The sequence below is a fragment of the Camelus ferus genome, chromosome 2 (genome assembly GCF_009834535.1).
Source record: "Camelus ferus isolate YT-003-E chromosome 2, BCGSAC_Cfer_1.0, whole genome shotgun sequence".
Taxonomy (NCBI): Eukaryota; Metazoa; Chordata; class Mammalia; order Artiodactyla; family Camelidae; genus Camelus; species Camelus ferus.
In genome coordinates this window covers 9,562,216-9,579,145 of record NC_045697.1, presented here as the reverse complement: position 1 = coordinate 9,579,145, position 16,930 = coordinate 9,562,216, and the positions used below count along the sequence as shown (strand labels likewise).

The following is a 16,930-nucleotide window of genomic DNA, read 5'->3' as shown; positions in this document are numbered from 1 at the left end:
TTTCCCTGGGTAACTTCACTTTTCCCCCTGGGCTCTCACTTCAGCTTCCTCATTTCTTCCAAGTTGTTTCTCCGTAGTGATCCCATCTCTCTCTGGTTCCTCACTAGGGATTCTTGAAACAGGCAGCCAGTCTATATAAGCCTACCTTGTGGTAGGCGTGCTCGAGTCATTGGTGTTGCAGCTGCAAATTAGTCCTTGTTCTCAAGGAGGCTGTGTTTAAGATGGGAGAGACAGACAACTCTAAACAAGCCTTTTATATGTAATAGATCATCAAGTAGTGCAAAGTGCTAGGAAGAAAATTAAAACAAAGTTGCCGTTACTAGCGACGGGGGTATGGTGATAGCAGTGGCGAAGATCCATGTGTTGGTAGCAATGATGGGGATGGTGGTGAACATGATGATGGGGAGTGGTAGTAGCATTGGGGGTGATTTTGGTGGAAGGGGGGGCAGTGGAGGTGGCAATGATCATGGTGGTCAGGGGAAGTAGGGTGGCTGTGGGGGTGTGGGTGTGGTTGGGGGTTGGTGATGGTGGTTGCAGTGGTATAAGTCAATTTTAGTTTTGATAGTCTATGAGAAAAAGACATTTGAGTAGAGACCTGAATTGTAAGGAGCTAGCCCTGCAAAAATCTAACAGCTGACAGTCTAAGTAGGGAAAATGAAAAAACAAAAGGCCCTGAGGTTTTGTTGCCTACCCCCCATTCTGGATACTCTGGGTGATGGTGGTGGCTTCTACCATCTCTGTGGCTCCTTTGGGAACTGAGCCAAAGTTACCCTCTATGGGAATCTGAATGATAAACATTTCCTAACAAGTCATTTCCACACAAATCCTCCTCTTGTGGCCTTCTTCAGTGAACCCTAACCTAAGACATTGCATAGAAATATTTCTTTCAAGGAATTTTTCTGTAAAGAAAAGAATTTGGGGTTAAGATTATTACAATCCCAAAGACAACTCAAACTCAACATTTCCAAAACTAAAACCATTAACATTTTCCCCTCGAACTAACTTCTCTTCCAGTGTTACCTTTCTCAGTGAATGCCTACATTATTCGTCCCGGCACAAAAGCAAAAACCTGGGTTAATTCTCAACACTTTCCAGTCTGTCTCCAAGTCTTGTTCTTTCTGTCTCCCCTACATGATGCACTTGAGGCTTCTCAAGGGCTTGACCAAGAATAATTTAGGTGTTATTGGTGACAGAGGGAACCACTGAAGCATGTTCAGCCTTGTTTACCCAAAATACAGCTTAAAATAAAACCATATCCATTCCTTTGGATTTTGTTCTTGGCAGTCCATTGCACATTGTGTACATGTGCATAATGTCAATTTCATGCAAATTTTTAGCAAAAATGGAAAGGGGGAGGGGCTCCCCTCCAAGTCCTTGAAGATTGTTGCAAAGGGTGAGAAATTACACATTTATTGTCCTTCCTCCAGGCTCTGAGGAAACAAATATAATCAGTGAGGAAATTCAATAGAAGCTTAACAAAGAGCAAAGGCAATTGGTGAGACTTTGGAGGGAAATTAATTAAGCCAAACTAAAATGAGTGATTTTGGGCTTGAGAGTCTGAGGGGGTCTGGGCAGTGGAGAACTGGCACAGAGAAAGGAAGCATGCTGGCAGGGAACTGATTCAGGGTCCAAGATTAATTATCATTCACCATCTAATTATGGAGTCTGAATTACCATCCTGCCAGTTGAGTTTCTTTTCTCTAAAACAGGAGATGAGAAAAGGTTTGGTTCTGGAAGCTGGGGGTCTTTCTTCTAATTCTCACTTTAGACAGATAATAAAAAAGAGTTTGCTTTTGTCCTTTTCTGATTATTATTTATCATTTTTATTGTTTTAAAAAGAGCTGCTCTCTTCCAGATTAATTTCCCCTTTCTTGCCAATTAACTGTTTTGCATTCTCATCATCTGAACATGAAAATGCCATGCATATTACTACTGGGTGTATGATTTATTCTAGGTGGAATGCTGGATACAAACTCCTTATTCAGTTTACCTATTTATACTGCCTACTGTGTGCAGGGAATCTCTTAAGATACTTCACTTTGCTAATGCATACAATCAAGGGTAAATGTAGTCTGGCTTACAGTCCTCCACTCCTCAGACTAGTCCCAGAAGCTGGGAACTAATATTAGCACCATTTAATAGTTTAACTGGGGTTGGAAAGTTTAAGCAAATTTTCCAAAGTCACGTGACTAGTAGGCTAATGAAACCCAAGATTCAAAACCAGGCTTCTGTGTCTCATTCAACCAACCCCTCATCTTCCACATTGAAGAAGTCTGAATCTGCTGTGAAGTTTAGCCACACATCTAGGTTGGTTTTATGCAAACCTTTTAATGTTGTTTTTAATCAAGAATTAAAATAAAATGAACAATGAGAAGTTTATCTTCTGGGTCTTCTGGCCTCTACTAAAAATTGTTTGCTATCTCTATGCTCGCTTTGGGTAAATTTCAAAATAATTCCAGGTATGGCACTTGAACTCACGTGTGTTATAAACCCATTTTACTTGTCCTAACTCACCTATCCTTGCTTAGTCTCACCTGTGACCCTATATTTTATGGTTGAACCAAACTGGACACATACAGAAATGTTGACAATGATGATGATGATGACCGTAGAGATATGAGCAAGAACACACTGAAAGGCAAGAAGAAATGTTGGACCCTAGAAAGTAGATAAACATGGTGGTTCTGAATGTAGACTTTGGAACCAAATCACTTGGGTTTGAAACTTGGTTCTATAATGAGTGAATCTGGGCAATTTATTTAACCTCTGTGTTTTAGTTTCCTTATTTTTTTGGGGGGGGGCAGGTAACTAGATTTATTTATTTATTTATTTATTTATTTATTTATTTATTTTTTTGATGGAGGTACTGGGGATTGAACCTAGGATCTTGTGCACGCTAAGCAGGCACTCTACCACTCAGTTAAACCCTCCCTGCTTTAGTTTCCTTATTTGCAGAACTAGGAGTAATAATGGTACCTTCTTCACAGTACTCTTATGTGGTTAAGTGAGATAACATAGCAGAATTGCCCAAGACAGTGCCTGGCACATAGTAATTTTTACCCAAATATTAGCTGTTGTTGTTGTTGTTGTTATTATTATTATTATTATTATTATTATTATTATTATTATTATTATTATTATTATTATTATTATTAGACTGACCTGGGCTAGAATAATCTTTCAAATTTTATTTTCTCTTCTTTATCACAGAATATAGTTATTCTCTCATTTGATTAATATTTGAAATAAATGGTAGAATACATATATACACTAACTTAGTATTTGACACACAATAATAAGCCTGAGGTCTAAAATGCTGTTCATTGGAACATGATCTTTATTCCTGAATTCCTTCTTTCATACTCTCAACCCTTGAGATTTTTCAAATCCTGCTGAGGGTCTTAGGTGTTCATGATCTGAATCGGCTCATTCCCCTCTGGGCTCCTTCTTTCACTGTGATTGGCTTCTGTTCCCTGGCCATTCTCCTGCCAGGGTCATCATCTATGTATGGTGACAGGTGGGTGCATAAATGCTCATTAACTCCGAGATGTCACTGTACCTACCCAGAAACAAACACACGATCTCTGTCCTCAAGCAGCTTGTGACATAAGTGAGGATACGAGTGAAGCTCAGAAAGTGCCCAGAGACGATGGGAAAGTTCCTTAGAATTTACTGCACTACAGTGTCTGAGAGCTCCGTCAGCTGGCCTCGCGTTTGGAAGCTATTTGTAGTGCACATGTTATGCGCCTTGTATTCTGCTGAGCACTCAAAAGAGTCTGTTGAGACAAAATTGACATGTTTTCCCAATTCCACTGATATTAATTGAGTCTGATGTCCCAGGGGTGCTCTAAAAAAACAAAAACCAGACATGTGACTTACTATTATGAAACTTGTACTCTGATGAAGAGTGGGGTGATAGTAAACAAGACAGCTTCTAATAATAACATGTGTAATGAAGAAAATGAAACACATAGCAGTGAGCTAGAGTAACTGGGCATGAGGGTGGGAAACGACCTTAGACTGGCCTTTCTGAGGAGATGACATAGGATCTGAGCCCTCATTAGAAGAGTTATAAGAAAACACTCTTTGCCAGAGGAAGCATCAAGAGCAAAGGTCCTAAAGAAGAGCCAGCCTTACCATGTACACAAATAATTCCAAACCCAATATTCTGTCTCTTTTCTTCCCTCTTTTTAAATTTTCATCTATGTAATTAATGTGAGGAAAGCTGGGTTTGCCCCCAGATGGAGGGAAGTCTTACCATTGTCCTCTCATTCTTCTTTGAAATCATCTAGAGTGTTTTCAACATTTGGGAGTAGGATTTAGGCACTGAGGGAAGTGAAACAGAGCTGGAAAACTAATGGAGTATTCAGTTTCCCTATAATCCAGTCCAAGGTCCCTGTTAAATGCATTGGGTATGAGGAGTTTAGTTTTAGCTCCATTCCAACCCTTGGCAATGGTCCAACCCTAGGCAGCCTGTGTGTGTGTGTTCTCATATCTCCCTCACAGCCATTGGAAGAATGGGTTCAGTTAGCAAGAAAGGGGCAGAGAGCCGAAAGTAGCTGTACCAGAATATTTGAAGCCATGGCATTCTCTAGAGCCCGGGGGCCCTAACTCATTAGAGGTCTCCTATTACTAACACCAAGGAAGAAAGTCAAATGACAGTGGAAGGAGTCTGTTGCTGTTTATCTGGGGGTTAATAAGTGTGTGTCCTCAAAATTACGGGACTTAAACCTGGGTGGGGTCTCAGATCATCTGTAAGAGTGAAGATGACCTTTCTGTCTGCTCTCGGGGCATCAAGATGATCAGCTGCCCAGTCTCTATAAAAAATTTTTCTTTTTCTCACCCCTTCTCTCTTGCATTTCTTCTGATTCTATGGGGTAGGGAGAGGGCATTCAGAACTAAAGATAGAGATATTCTCAGAGAGAGAAAGACTGTTCTTAGCCAGGGAACAGAATAGCTCAGTTCTACTAATCATTCAACCATGAGAATAATTTCTGCTTGTTGTAAAAGAGATGACTCAGACCCAAGGTAGACTGATGGGTTCAAGGGGGAGGTAGAATCTGCCCCCTGCCCACTATGAAAATTTTCCAGTCTTTTTTTCCTTTTGCAATTTTCTAGAATTAGCAGACACTGCTAATTCATGGATTTGGGCCTCCAGGAAGTTGAACTTCTACTTTTTTTTTTTTTTTCTGTAAAAGGAACACGGATGCTTATGACCCACCCCTGCAATTAAAGATCAAACTACTGCAGTGGTATAAGTTCTGGATTAAGCAGTTTAATTAGCCAGTTCAGTTAGATCAAGGGTCATAGATACCAGGCTGTATTGTTAAGCAAGCCCTCTTCGATCTTCAGCTTTCCAAGTGCGTCTTAGGAAGACATAGTTCATTTACTCAACCAAGTTAAGCTTAGCTGAAAAATTGAAAAGGAGGGGAAAAAAAGGGCTACCAAAGTTTTGTTTTCCACTTCCTGTCTCTCCAATTCCTCTGCCAGTTTCATTCTCCAGCTTCCCTTCAAAAGAGCTTGATTTAACAAGAAAACAGTGGGTTCATTTACCCAGCAAGGGAGCGCTTTTCATGTTTGAGCTTTGAAATGAAAATTATCTTTGGGCAGGCTTCTCCGTAGCTCCATCTGTGAGCAGCAGGCCTGTCATAGTGACTGTGGACTTGGGGGAGGAAGCCAGACCTCAGAAGGCAGCAGGAATGGGCAAACTTTTTCTCTGGGTAGGATCCTGAGCTAGTGGAGGGCAGAAACCAAACATGATGGAAACACAGTGTTCTCATGAGTCTAGGCTGACACCATGTGATTTTACAGGCTATAAGCATTAAATAAATCACCCCTGTGGCTCTCAGTCACAGAGCTTAGATATAAATGTGACCACTGATCCTAGCCTCTATGCCAGGAGGGTTTCAGTTCACATTTTCATGCAACAAATCTATAGACACTCAAAGTAAAAGGTAGATCCAGGGACAGACATGTTCCTCCAGGGACAGACTGAATTGCTTTCAAAATTTTAACATCTGTCTTTGAGCTTCTGCTTTTGAACAGAAGGCAGACACAGGTGAAAATGGCATGTTCCCTCAGAATTCATGACTTGGTATTAGAGGCAGCCACAGGAATGAATCCTCATTTGCACAGTAATCAGTAAGATTCTGTTTGGGATGCCAACATGCACCATATAGGATCAGACCCTATCCATTGGAATTGCCCCTCTCTGGGTTTAATACTAGGTTCTGCCTCTTACTAACTTTGTGACTTTGGGCCAGTTACTTCAACCCTTAGAGACTCAATTTCCCCATCTATGAGATGAAAGTGACAATATCTCGTTTTGTAAAGATGAAATGAAGTTATGCAAATAAGGTAATTAGCATGTGTCTGACATGTGCAGTAAATGCTCAAAAATAAGTGTGATTTGAGGGAAACAGAGAGTTTTGATAAGGAGCTCTATAAAGGTCTCTTGCAGAAGTGACTCTGGAGGAAGGGTTATTTCACCAGACTAAGTTTGTAGGAAAAGGTATTTCAGCTGGAAGTTTGCTAGAGGAAGCCAACATGAAAAGCACAGGACAAGGCTCATGGTGGGCTGATGTGCAGTGCAAGATTATTTCATAAAAATAGTATGGGGCCAGTAGATGGAAGATTTTGAGTGTCCATCTGAAGAATATGTACTTGATTGAACAGACAATGGGAAATCATTAAAGGCTTCCGAGTATGAAGATGACAGACTGAAAGCTTTTCCTCTTCAGGAAGATCACTCCGTGAGCTGTATTTGGGGGACGGGAGCTAGAGAAAGACCTGAGAGTCAGCCCTGCAGTGGGGAAATAGTGAGAGGGATGTTATTTACCAGAAATGTTGCTGGTGTAGTTTGCACATATGAAGCATGATTCTGATTTTGTTTTTAGCGGGGAAAAGTCAATTCTTGGCAGCAAGGGCCAAATGTAAAAGCTAATAAGGGAAATGGGAATGGGGGTGGGGGAAGAGTCTGAATGTTCTTTCTTGTCTACTTCACACTTGGAATGCTGCTCCAGTACATTATTTTGCAGAGGCAATCAGCACACCTGTTAGTGAGCTTTGGCATTTAATTGACATTATCGGCCTCTGCACAGAGGCAGACAATGGATGTCACTGCGGTGTGAGTGAAACACATTTGCAATTCATAGAAGACTGAGAGGAAGCTAATCACGTTTGTCTGCAGTCTCCCTAGGGGGACACATCTGGCTGGGAAAAGGAGCCACTTGCTTCCCTGAGTCAAAGGTGTTCAAGGACTTTTAGGTGATCAGACCCTTCACTCAGCCCTTGAAAGCCCCAGTAATCAGGGAAGATGGGTAAATGACCAAGCGGACCCTCTTGGGCTGACAGGTGGAAAGGCTGGATTCCAGAGGCTTTGGCTTTTGTCCTGCCTTCCCTACTAACTTATTCTTTGCTTTTGAAGTTGGCCATTTGCCTTTTGTGTGTGTTGTCTTATTTTTCTGGAAAATGACTCTGAAAGTAAAGAATCTAATTTGTAGTCATTACAGGTGACCTCCTTGGCTCTGATTTGGTCCAGCTAGGTATCACACATTCATTCTCACTGAGGTTTTCAATGTTCTAAGCCCAAGATAAGCTCTAGGCACTGGAGTACAGTTCAGTGAGATATTGTTCTGTTTTCAAGATCTCACAGCACCCTGGGATCAACACTTAACTACTTTGATTAAGAGTAGAAAATACTGTGATAGAAATGGGTGCAGGGTATTAAGCTGGACCTGGACCTCAGAGCCTGAGAAGTGTTTTCTAGCTGGACAAAAGGGGGAATGGCATTTTAGGTAGAGACAACAGCACAGACAAAACCACAGAGATATTGAATTTTATATCTTGTCAGAAAACAGTGACTAGTCCAATATGTTAAAGGGTTTGGGGGCAGGAATTGTGAGGGATAAAGTTTTAAAATGGATTCTGGGTCTAGGTTATCAGGACTTAGAGCCCTCAGGTTAATACCATCAGAAACATCTGAAATTTCTTCAAACAAGATTAAGTTTTGATTGGAATCCATCAATAATACAGTATTGAGCACTTGCTCTTAGCAAGGCCCTGTAAAGGAAGGACAGAGAGAAGAGTCAGATCCATTATCTTCATGTGTGACTCTCTGCTGAGGCTACAGACACAACAAAATCACTGCTACCCATTTATTTGTTTATATATTCATCCAGTCGTTGACAAATCCCAGTGAACCCCTATGATGTGCTAGGATTCTGGGTAAAATGAATAAGTGAAATTATATCCTTGCTCATGGAGCTCATTGACGGTGAAATAGATGATTATATTGTCAGTGTTACAGGATGTGGCAAAGATATGCACACGGGCCTGAGGATTCCCAAGGTCTAGTGGAAGGTTAGTCAAGGAGGGCTTCCTGGATTGACCCCTGAGAGTGTGACTAAGTCAAACCAAGGAGGGCAGGAGTGTTGTGCATGTCCTAGAGAGTGCAGAGAAGACAGTTTTGGGAAGAAGTGTCCTATATAGAGGAGGAGGTGAGGAGGTCCTGTGACTGGAACAAAATGTGTGTCGCTGGAGGAAGGTATGGCAGAGATAAAACTGAGTAGACTGGCTTCAACCCCCAGTACCAGGCATCAGATGAGGGGCTGTCCATGGTACTGAGGAGCACAGAGGGGCCAGGCTTTCAGTACTAAGAGCTTGCAAACCTTCAGAGATAAAATTTTTCATGGAAATTTGAAAACTTTTAGAACAACTTTTAATTTTATTTGAAAACCCAACTTAATCAAGTCCTCAGTTCAGAGAAGGAGAGGGGATCGGAAACTATTTTTTACCAAATGTTTTCCCTGCTCCACCATCCCACCCCTGCTCCATCCACTCCAGAAGGATTGTCCCGTTAGCTGCTGGGAAATGCCCAGAGCAAATGCACAAGGGACTGTGAGGGGCTAGTGGAAAGACTGAAGCCCCTCCCCTCTATGAAGGAAGGCTCCACCTACCCTTTGGTGAAAGATGAGACAGAAAACAGCTCTCGGGGTGGGCTTGCCTGCTCCTGGGGATGGTTAGAGGTCTGAGGCTGTGCCAGGAGGAAGGCTCCAGACACCATAGGTATTATTCATCCAACCTCTAAGAGACTCTGTCCAAAACTCTTCCAAAATGTTCTTGGAGACTTGCTTTGACGATTTACCCGTTTTATTGAGTTCCTACTGAAATGCTTATTAATTGGTATCCCCAAGATCAATGGCAGAGTGGTATTCTGCAGTAATTATTCTAGACACTAAAGGCCAACAGGAATTCCAATTCTTATGTTTGTCTCTCAGTAACATTTAAAGAAGCCCAGGTACTGGGAGGGACCACAGCCTTCAAGGCCACTCAAGTCACACTGTTTGGGTAGAGGAGGGCTTGACCACTTATTGGACCAATTATTTAAACTTGCAGACCCTTGGTGTCTATATTAGTTCCTTGTGATTGCTATAACAAACTACCACAAACTTAGTGGCTTAAAACCCTCACAGTTCTGGAGGATGGAAATCTGAATACAATACCTCTGGGCCAAAATCAAGGTGTCGGCAGAGCCACGTTCCCACCAGATGCTCTAAGGGATAGTCCACTCTTTGCGTCCTCCAGCTTCTGGTGGCTGGTGTCATGCCTTGTCTTGCTGTTTCATCACTCTACTCTTCAAGGCTGGTATCTTCTAATCTCTCCCTGCTCCATCTTCACATTGCCTTCTCCTCTATGTGTGGTAATGTTTTCTTCAGCCTTCCTCTTATAAACATACTTGTGTTTGCATTTAGGGTCCACCTGGATAATCCAGGGTAATTTCCCCTTCTCAAGATTCTTAATTTAATCACATCTGTGAACAGCTGATTTTACCACATAAAATAACTTTCACAGGTTCCAGAGATTCAAATGTGGATATTATTTGAGTAGCTATTTTTCAGCCAACCACAGTGTTCTCAAATGTAACGTAGATCTGATGAAAGCACCTAAATCGTTGGCTAAAGATAGTCCCTTCCCCACCTCTCTCTCTCTCTCCTACACACACACACATACACACACCCTGACACACAAGTATCTGCCATATGGTAATTGGTCAGTAAATATTAGCAGTGGCAGCTATTTTGGAAAACAACTTCACCTCTCCTCTTCTCTATCAGTTCCTACGGGCCTCTCTCTTCCTCCCTGCCAGTCCTTACTGTTCTGCTACCCTATTTTCCAAATTGCTTCTTTTCTCAGCACTGTACTAACACAGTTCTTTTTCTATAACCACTTTTCTTTTCCCAAGAGCTTTCTGCCAGGAACTGACCATTCCTCAGTGAATGAGAAGCAAGATGGGGAGGTAGACGTGGGGAGAGAACTGCAGCAATGAAGGCGGGACAGAGGAAGACGGTGCAACCACACACAGTAGTATTGTCTTTTCCTGTGAGGACTCTTCCTCTCTCACTGTCGTTCGCAGCCCACAGGATGCACGAGAAACATCTAAACCCACCTGCTCACATGGGCAAGCTGTGGGCATCTCAGACTCCTTCCCTCCTCCATCCCTTCCTGACTCCAGAAGCACAACCCACTTCCCAGGAGTCCAGACCCAGGAGAACACACTGCATGGAGGTCTCTTGGTTGGATTCACAGTGAGGCCCTTGCGGTCCCCACTGTTCATGCTGATGATTAAAACAGCCTCCTAATTGGTTTCCTGCCTTCTAATTTGCCCCATCTTTTACACCTGCCAGAAGGTCAGTTTTGTGTGTTTGCTTGCTCATTTTCCTTTTCAGAGGAGGTAGCATGTGTCAAGATAAGAGAAGGGTCTTTGGACTAAGATAGGTGAGGATTCAAGCTCTGACTCTGCTGTTCGCTAGCTCAAGATACTTAATCTTTCTGAGCCCCAGGGACAGTCTGAAAGAGCTGCTGTAAAAAATTATTTAGGAGAGTGGATGGTGCATTTGCATGGTGCCTAGCATATGGCAGGTGTAAAATAAACTGGTTTCTTTCTCAGTGTTTAGTAAAATAAAGCTCCTCGTATCATGCCCCTGTATACATATCTCCTATCAAGGACCTTGCTTTACCAATACTTCCCTCTATATGTTACATCCTCAATAAACACTCCTCTCAACTGGATCATTTCAATCAGCATGACATCATGTATTATTTTCCTATCTTAAAAACAGTCACTTGACTCTACTTCTTCTGTGAGTCTTCACCCCATCTCTATATTCCCCTTTACTGCATATCTTGAAAGATTTGTCTAGTCTCAATGTTTTCAATTTCTCTCCTCTTTTTCTTTAGAACCACCCTAAGCAGGCTTTCTCCCCACTGCTGTATGGAAATTGCTCACTTTAAGGTCATCACTGACTTCCAAACTGTTATATTCAGTGGTCAGTTCTCAATCTTCCTCTCACTTGATTTATCAGCAGCATTTGACACAGGCAATTTGCTTCTCTTTGACATGCTGTCTTCAGGTTTCTCAGGGCTTTAAAGCCCACTGAGTTCCTTCCTGCTTTACTGGCGGTTCTTCCTCAGTTTCCTTTGCTGGTGCCTTGTCTTCATGGCCTCTTCATCTGGGGCTGCCCCAGGGTCCGTTCTTGTCTTTTCTTCTCTTTCCTGATACATTTATTTTCTTGATGATCTCACCTAAAGGGTCAAGACCTCTCTTCTAATCCCTAAATCCAATATCTGACTTTTGTTTCACATCTCTATTTGGATGTTTAATAGACAACTCAAACTCAACATGCCGGTTATCTCCCCACCTCAGCCACCATCACAACCTGCTCCACTCTGCCACTTCCCATCTCAGATGATGACAGATCATCCCTTCCATTTGCCAAGTCCAAAAATCTTTCCTACTCAATTCCATAAGATATCTTACTTGGTTTTAGCAAAGATTTTTGTGCTCTGGCAGTACACCATATATACTGTCAATGTGATATTTATCACCCTCTTACTAGTTTTAATCTTTTTCTATGTATCCTTTTCTTTTCAGCTCAGTTGTACTATCAACTCCTTAAAGCTATGCACCCATTTATCATGTGTCCTAAGCATCTGACACAATGTTCAATATAATAAACGTTTGTGAAACAAATGGATAAAAAATTTAGGTCAGTAGTACCATGATCCATGATTCAAAAAATCAGTTTATAATCCGTTAAGGGTAACCTATATATATATATATATATATATATATATATATATATATATATATATATATATATAAAAATAGAAGAAAGTAAGAAATTAGAAAAATATACAAAGACTTTTCAGTTTTCAGTCTTGCTCTGGTGTTATGGTTGAAGTAGTGTTTTTTACCAATGTCTGGTGAAACAGAACAGAAGAGCTGATTGATCGATTTTAAATCTCCTCAATATAAGAATGTAAGATAGGGTAAGATAGGGATTGCAATTGTACACACTGGGATGATCTGAACTCTCAATCAGGGAGACAGAAAGTTGAATCTCAGCCTCATAAGGACTCTGGGAAAGTTATTTCATCTCTCCTAGCTGAAGCTTCCTCATCTGTAAAATGAGCATAATAAATGCTCACCTCAAAGAGACATTTTGAATGTTAAGTGAGTGAAAAACCTGGTTCATTATCAGTACTGACTGATAATGGTAGCTATCATTGTTAGCTTCAAGGAATTGTCTCAGGAACAATCAATGCCTATCAAGAGAATTTTTATCTCCAGTGTATTCTGTTATTCTGTGTTTCTCCAAATTCTTATTTAAGTATATGTGTGTGTGTGTGTGTGTGTGTGTGTATTTGTGTGTGTCTATGGATATCAGTTGGGGAGAATGGAGAGAAATAAAAATGTTTGATCAAAAGTTCTCACCATCTATCTGTGGAGCCATGTGTAGCTACAAAAACTCAGGTGGATTCTTCAAGCCACCTTCCCGACATCTTGCCCAGCATCATCTATGGTCAAGTCTTTTGCCTTCTGCTTTGCTCCTTGCCAGCCACTACTACTAGAGAAGGCCACATGGGGATAACCATGGCAAGACTATTCTTCTCTAACCTCAACTGTGAGCTCTGCCCACAGCTTAGCATACCTGTTCTTTATCATGATTCATGTTGCTTTGGCGTAACTCCACCTGAGAAACCAATAGGTGCAGTCTTAAGCAGCCCCTGTAGTCCTCATTTGCATATCCCCAGACATAGAACTCTCCACCCTAATTCTACTGTATTCATTGCCTATAGGGTTCCAGTCCTGACAGTCTGCCATTTCTCCAGCCTGGTAGCAACTCACTTGGGCTCATCAAATGAATGTGTGCTTTCTTTCTTACTCCCCTTTCTATAATTTATGATAGCTGAACCTATCAAAATGTTAATAAATTTTGTGTTGCATGGTAGCCAAAAAAGTAAAATGAATACTCATCTGTGTGTTTCATACCCAAGATTTCCTTCAGTCATTTAATGACAAGGTGAAATCAATGTTTTGAAGCCTATCTACCCAATCATTAGAAATTTAAGCCCAGTTATTGGCTTTCTCCTGCTCAGTGGTGAGATGATCCCATATGATGTCATGATCACTAATGTTTACATATTATTTTCCCTTCATAGAGAGAAAGCTTCTAGAAGGTAGGATCTGTGTCTAATTAACCTTTGAAGAAAAAGTGTGGATTCTAGTCAAGTGAACTTGTACACATTATTTGCTAACCTGAACTTTACTTTGTTTATGTTTAATTGGAAACATGAATATTTAAATCATAGGGCGGTTGAGGAAATTATTACGTTTCTGTATGAGGTCCAATAAATATTTCCCTTCTTCCCCTTTGGATTTTTGTTTTTAGCTTTCTCTCTCTCTCCCTCTGTTTCCTACATTTATTTCTCAGCATCCTACTTCATTCATGGTAAACTTTCTAATTTCTTTTCCTTGGAGCATTTCTATTCCTGCTTCTAGTCCTCACTGAAGAACAATTATACTTCCTGCCTTTTGGTTCTATGAAATATACCCTAGTTCTTTATAATAAATTTACCACTGAACTTAAGGCCATTTCAGTGGCTTATTTCCCTTGGAATCGGATGCTCTCTGAGCAGTCGAGGTAATGACTAATCCTTTTACCCACTAGATGGTGAAATCCTTAAAAGTCAAGGTTACATTTTGCTCGTAATCGTTTCCCCAAAGTTTCACTTACAGCTGTATGTCGTAGATGTACATATCTGATGAGTAACTGACTAAAAGAATAACTTCTTCCTTTATTCCTTTTTTTTTCACAATATTTTCCCAGATAACCTGAACACCAATCCATAGATCTACCCTGCTGCCATTCTGCGGATTTTTCTTCCAACTTTAACCTTCTGCATTCTCATCCTCACAACATGCTGACCCAGGTCATCCACTGTCCAGTCTATTGCTTTTGTTCTGCTCCTTACCAGCCACTTTTCCTGAAGAAAGCCACATAAGTGTGATGATTGAGTCTATTTCAAGTTGATTCCATTTAACCACAATTTGGATCTGCCCACAGCTTAGCAGCCCTTGACTTCCTTTTTAAAGGGATCTGATGTATTCCTAAAGCAACAATTGCAAACGTTTTTCATTGTCATTTAAACCCTTTACTCAGTCACTCACTGCTGAATCACCTCCTGCCTCACTAGAGAAAACTGGTGAGAAATGGTAAGAGTTGGCTTTGCTGTACTTCATAGCTGTGTTCACATATCTTTCTCTTCCTTTGGTCCTCTTCCACTGTTTGCCCAAATTAATAATTTTACTTCTACACTAGGTCACCATGCACACCTCCTTTTTTAAGATGTCATCTCTCTACTTACTTCTGCTACAAGCATCTTGAAAATGTCCTGTACATAAACTGTCCCATTATATTATATTCCACTGGATCCCCTCATGGTCTGAATTCCATTCACACACCTCTCCTGGTTGGTGAGTTGACAGTACCTTTACAATTACCAGATTTATTCTGTCCCCATTCTCCTTCAGCACATCTGATTTTGCTGATTATCTTCACTCTTCAGACTTGTGTGAAACTTCTTTCTCTGTGTCGCCCTGCCAACTTGATAGGTGTTCTCCTTTACATGAAGTTCTTCCCTATGTTTCAGTCATCTTTGGTCTCTCTTGAGAATCTCTTCCTTTGCAGTGTTGCTACTAGATGGATGGCGTTCCTAATGCCAATAAGAGAATTCACTTCTCTTGTATCTTCTGGTCCTGAATTTCTAACTTTCTGCTGGACAGCTCCCTTGGTTTGCTCCTAAACTCTTATATACAAAAGTCATCCACTTCTACCAAAAAGCCTGAATCTGTATGACTTTGGGACTTATTCAGAGAGAGAATACTACAGGAGAGGTAAAGACAGAGAGAAGTAAAAGATGAGTCTGAGAATTTTAGCCACTGATTTACTAATGGTAATTAACTGAGGTCAAAAAAGACAGAAGGCATTGGATCATCCTTTTCTCCACTCCTATTTCCAAAACAATTGGGTAGGAGGAGGATGGCTGTTTATTGAATTCCTACTGTGTGCCAGACACCAACATAGGCATTTTAAATTGGCTAATTCATTTAGTTTTCAAAACAACTCTGTTTCACTTATTTTCTGTTATTGACCCTGTTATTTTACAGGTAAGGAAACCAGGGCTACATGATACTGAGATTTCTAAGATTATGTAAAGAGTTATAAATCCAACATTTGGTCCTAAATTTATTTAAATTCCCAAGTTGTCTTTCTCATCGTATGTCATACGATGAGAAAATAAGAAACCGCATGGATTTTGAATTCACATTTACAGCTGGAGACAAGGTTCTTTAAAAGTTATGCTGGTGGTCAGTTACAAGTCCTGAACTTTCTGTTTGGGAAATTCTTCTTTCAGAAATTACCAGGACAAGGCATCTATTCTATTCAGGGTTCCCTTCTTCAGCTAAACCTATAAAGCACTCTTTAATTTTCCTTTCTGTACTCTTCATAGTTATTTTTAAAAATTATTTTAACACACCACACACATCTCTAAACCAAGGTTTCTTAACATGCTATTGGAATTTTGGGCTGAATAATTCTTTGTGGTGGGTGAGGCTGTCCTGTGCTTTGTAGCAAAATCAGCAGAATCCCTAACCTCTACCCACCAGATGTCGGTAGCATCTACCCCCAGTATGACAGCAATACATATAACTGGACATTGTCAACTGTCTTCTTAGGGACAAAATCATCTCTGTTTGAGAATAAGTGATCTGTATTTATATGCATATCCACATCCATATCTATATATAATCCAATAAGGATCCACGTGTGTTTCATGAAGGCTGAGATTTATTATTCTTGCTCACATCTCTATACCTATGCTTGGAGCAGTGTCTGACACATACTTGGCACAAAATGCAATAAATATTTATAGGATGAATACATAAATGAGAAGGAAGGAAAGCAATGTTTATGGAAAATCTATGTTATTCCATATTCTTCATTAAGAATTTTTCTTCAAAACAACTCTGGGAGGTGGCTAGTAATAAACTTACTTCCCAGATGGGAAAACAGAGACTCAGAGAGAATGGCCTTCCTTTGGCTTTTTCCACACAGCTTTTCCCACACAGCTAGACAGTGTGAGAGTCAGCATTTCAACCGATTCTGTCTACACTGAAGTCTACCTTCCTTCCAGGATGCCAAACAGTGATATATAATTGTGAGTACTATGAGAATCAGAGTTTAAGACTGAAAAAAATGGATCACTATTGTTTCAGCTTTTTTGTAGGAAATATGATTTGCAAATTATGTGTTGGCCAAAAGATAATTTTTAGTTCTGTTCCCCACATTTTTCCAGTCTCCCATTACGGGCAATTTTGTTTCTCAAGTAAAATATTTAGTAATCTGACTTTGTATCTCTCTTTCCCTCACTATACATCTTATCCATCAGAAACACATAGACTTAAAGCTAAATTGTTGCCTATGGCACCCTGCCTGACCTGGCCCCTGATGCCTCTTGGACCTCTTATCACACTGGTATCCTCCTTGTTCATTAATCTCTGGTCAGCAGATCTTTTATTCCTTTG

The 16,930-nt window shown here is 40.7% G+C and overlaps 1 long non-coding RNA gene across 3 annotated transcripts in view; it reads left to right on the top strand.

Moving 5' to 3' along the window:
- The window catches only part of LOC116668000, a 269,658-nt gene that overhangs the window by 239,032 nt on the left and 13,696 nt on the right, over positions 1-16,930 (top strand). The gene's annotated exons all lie outside the window — the stretch shown is intronic.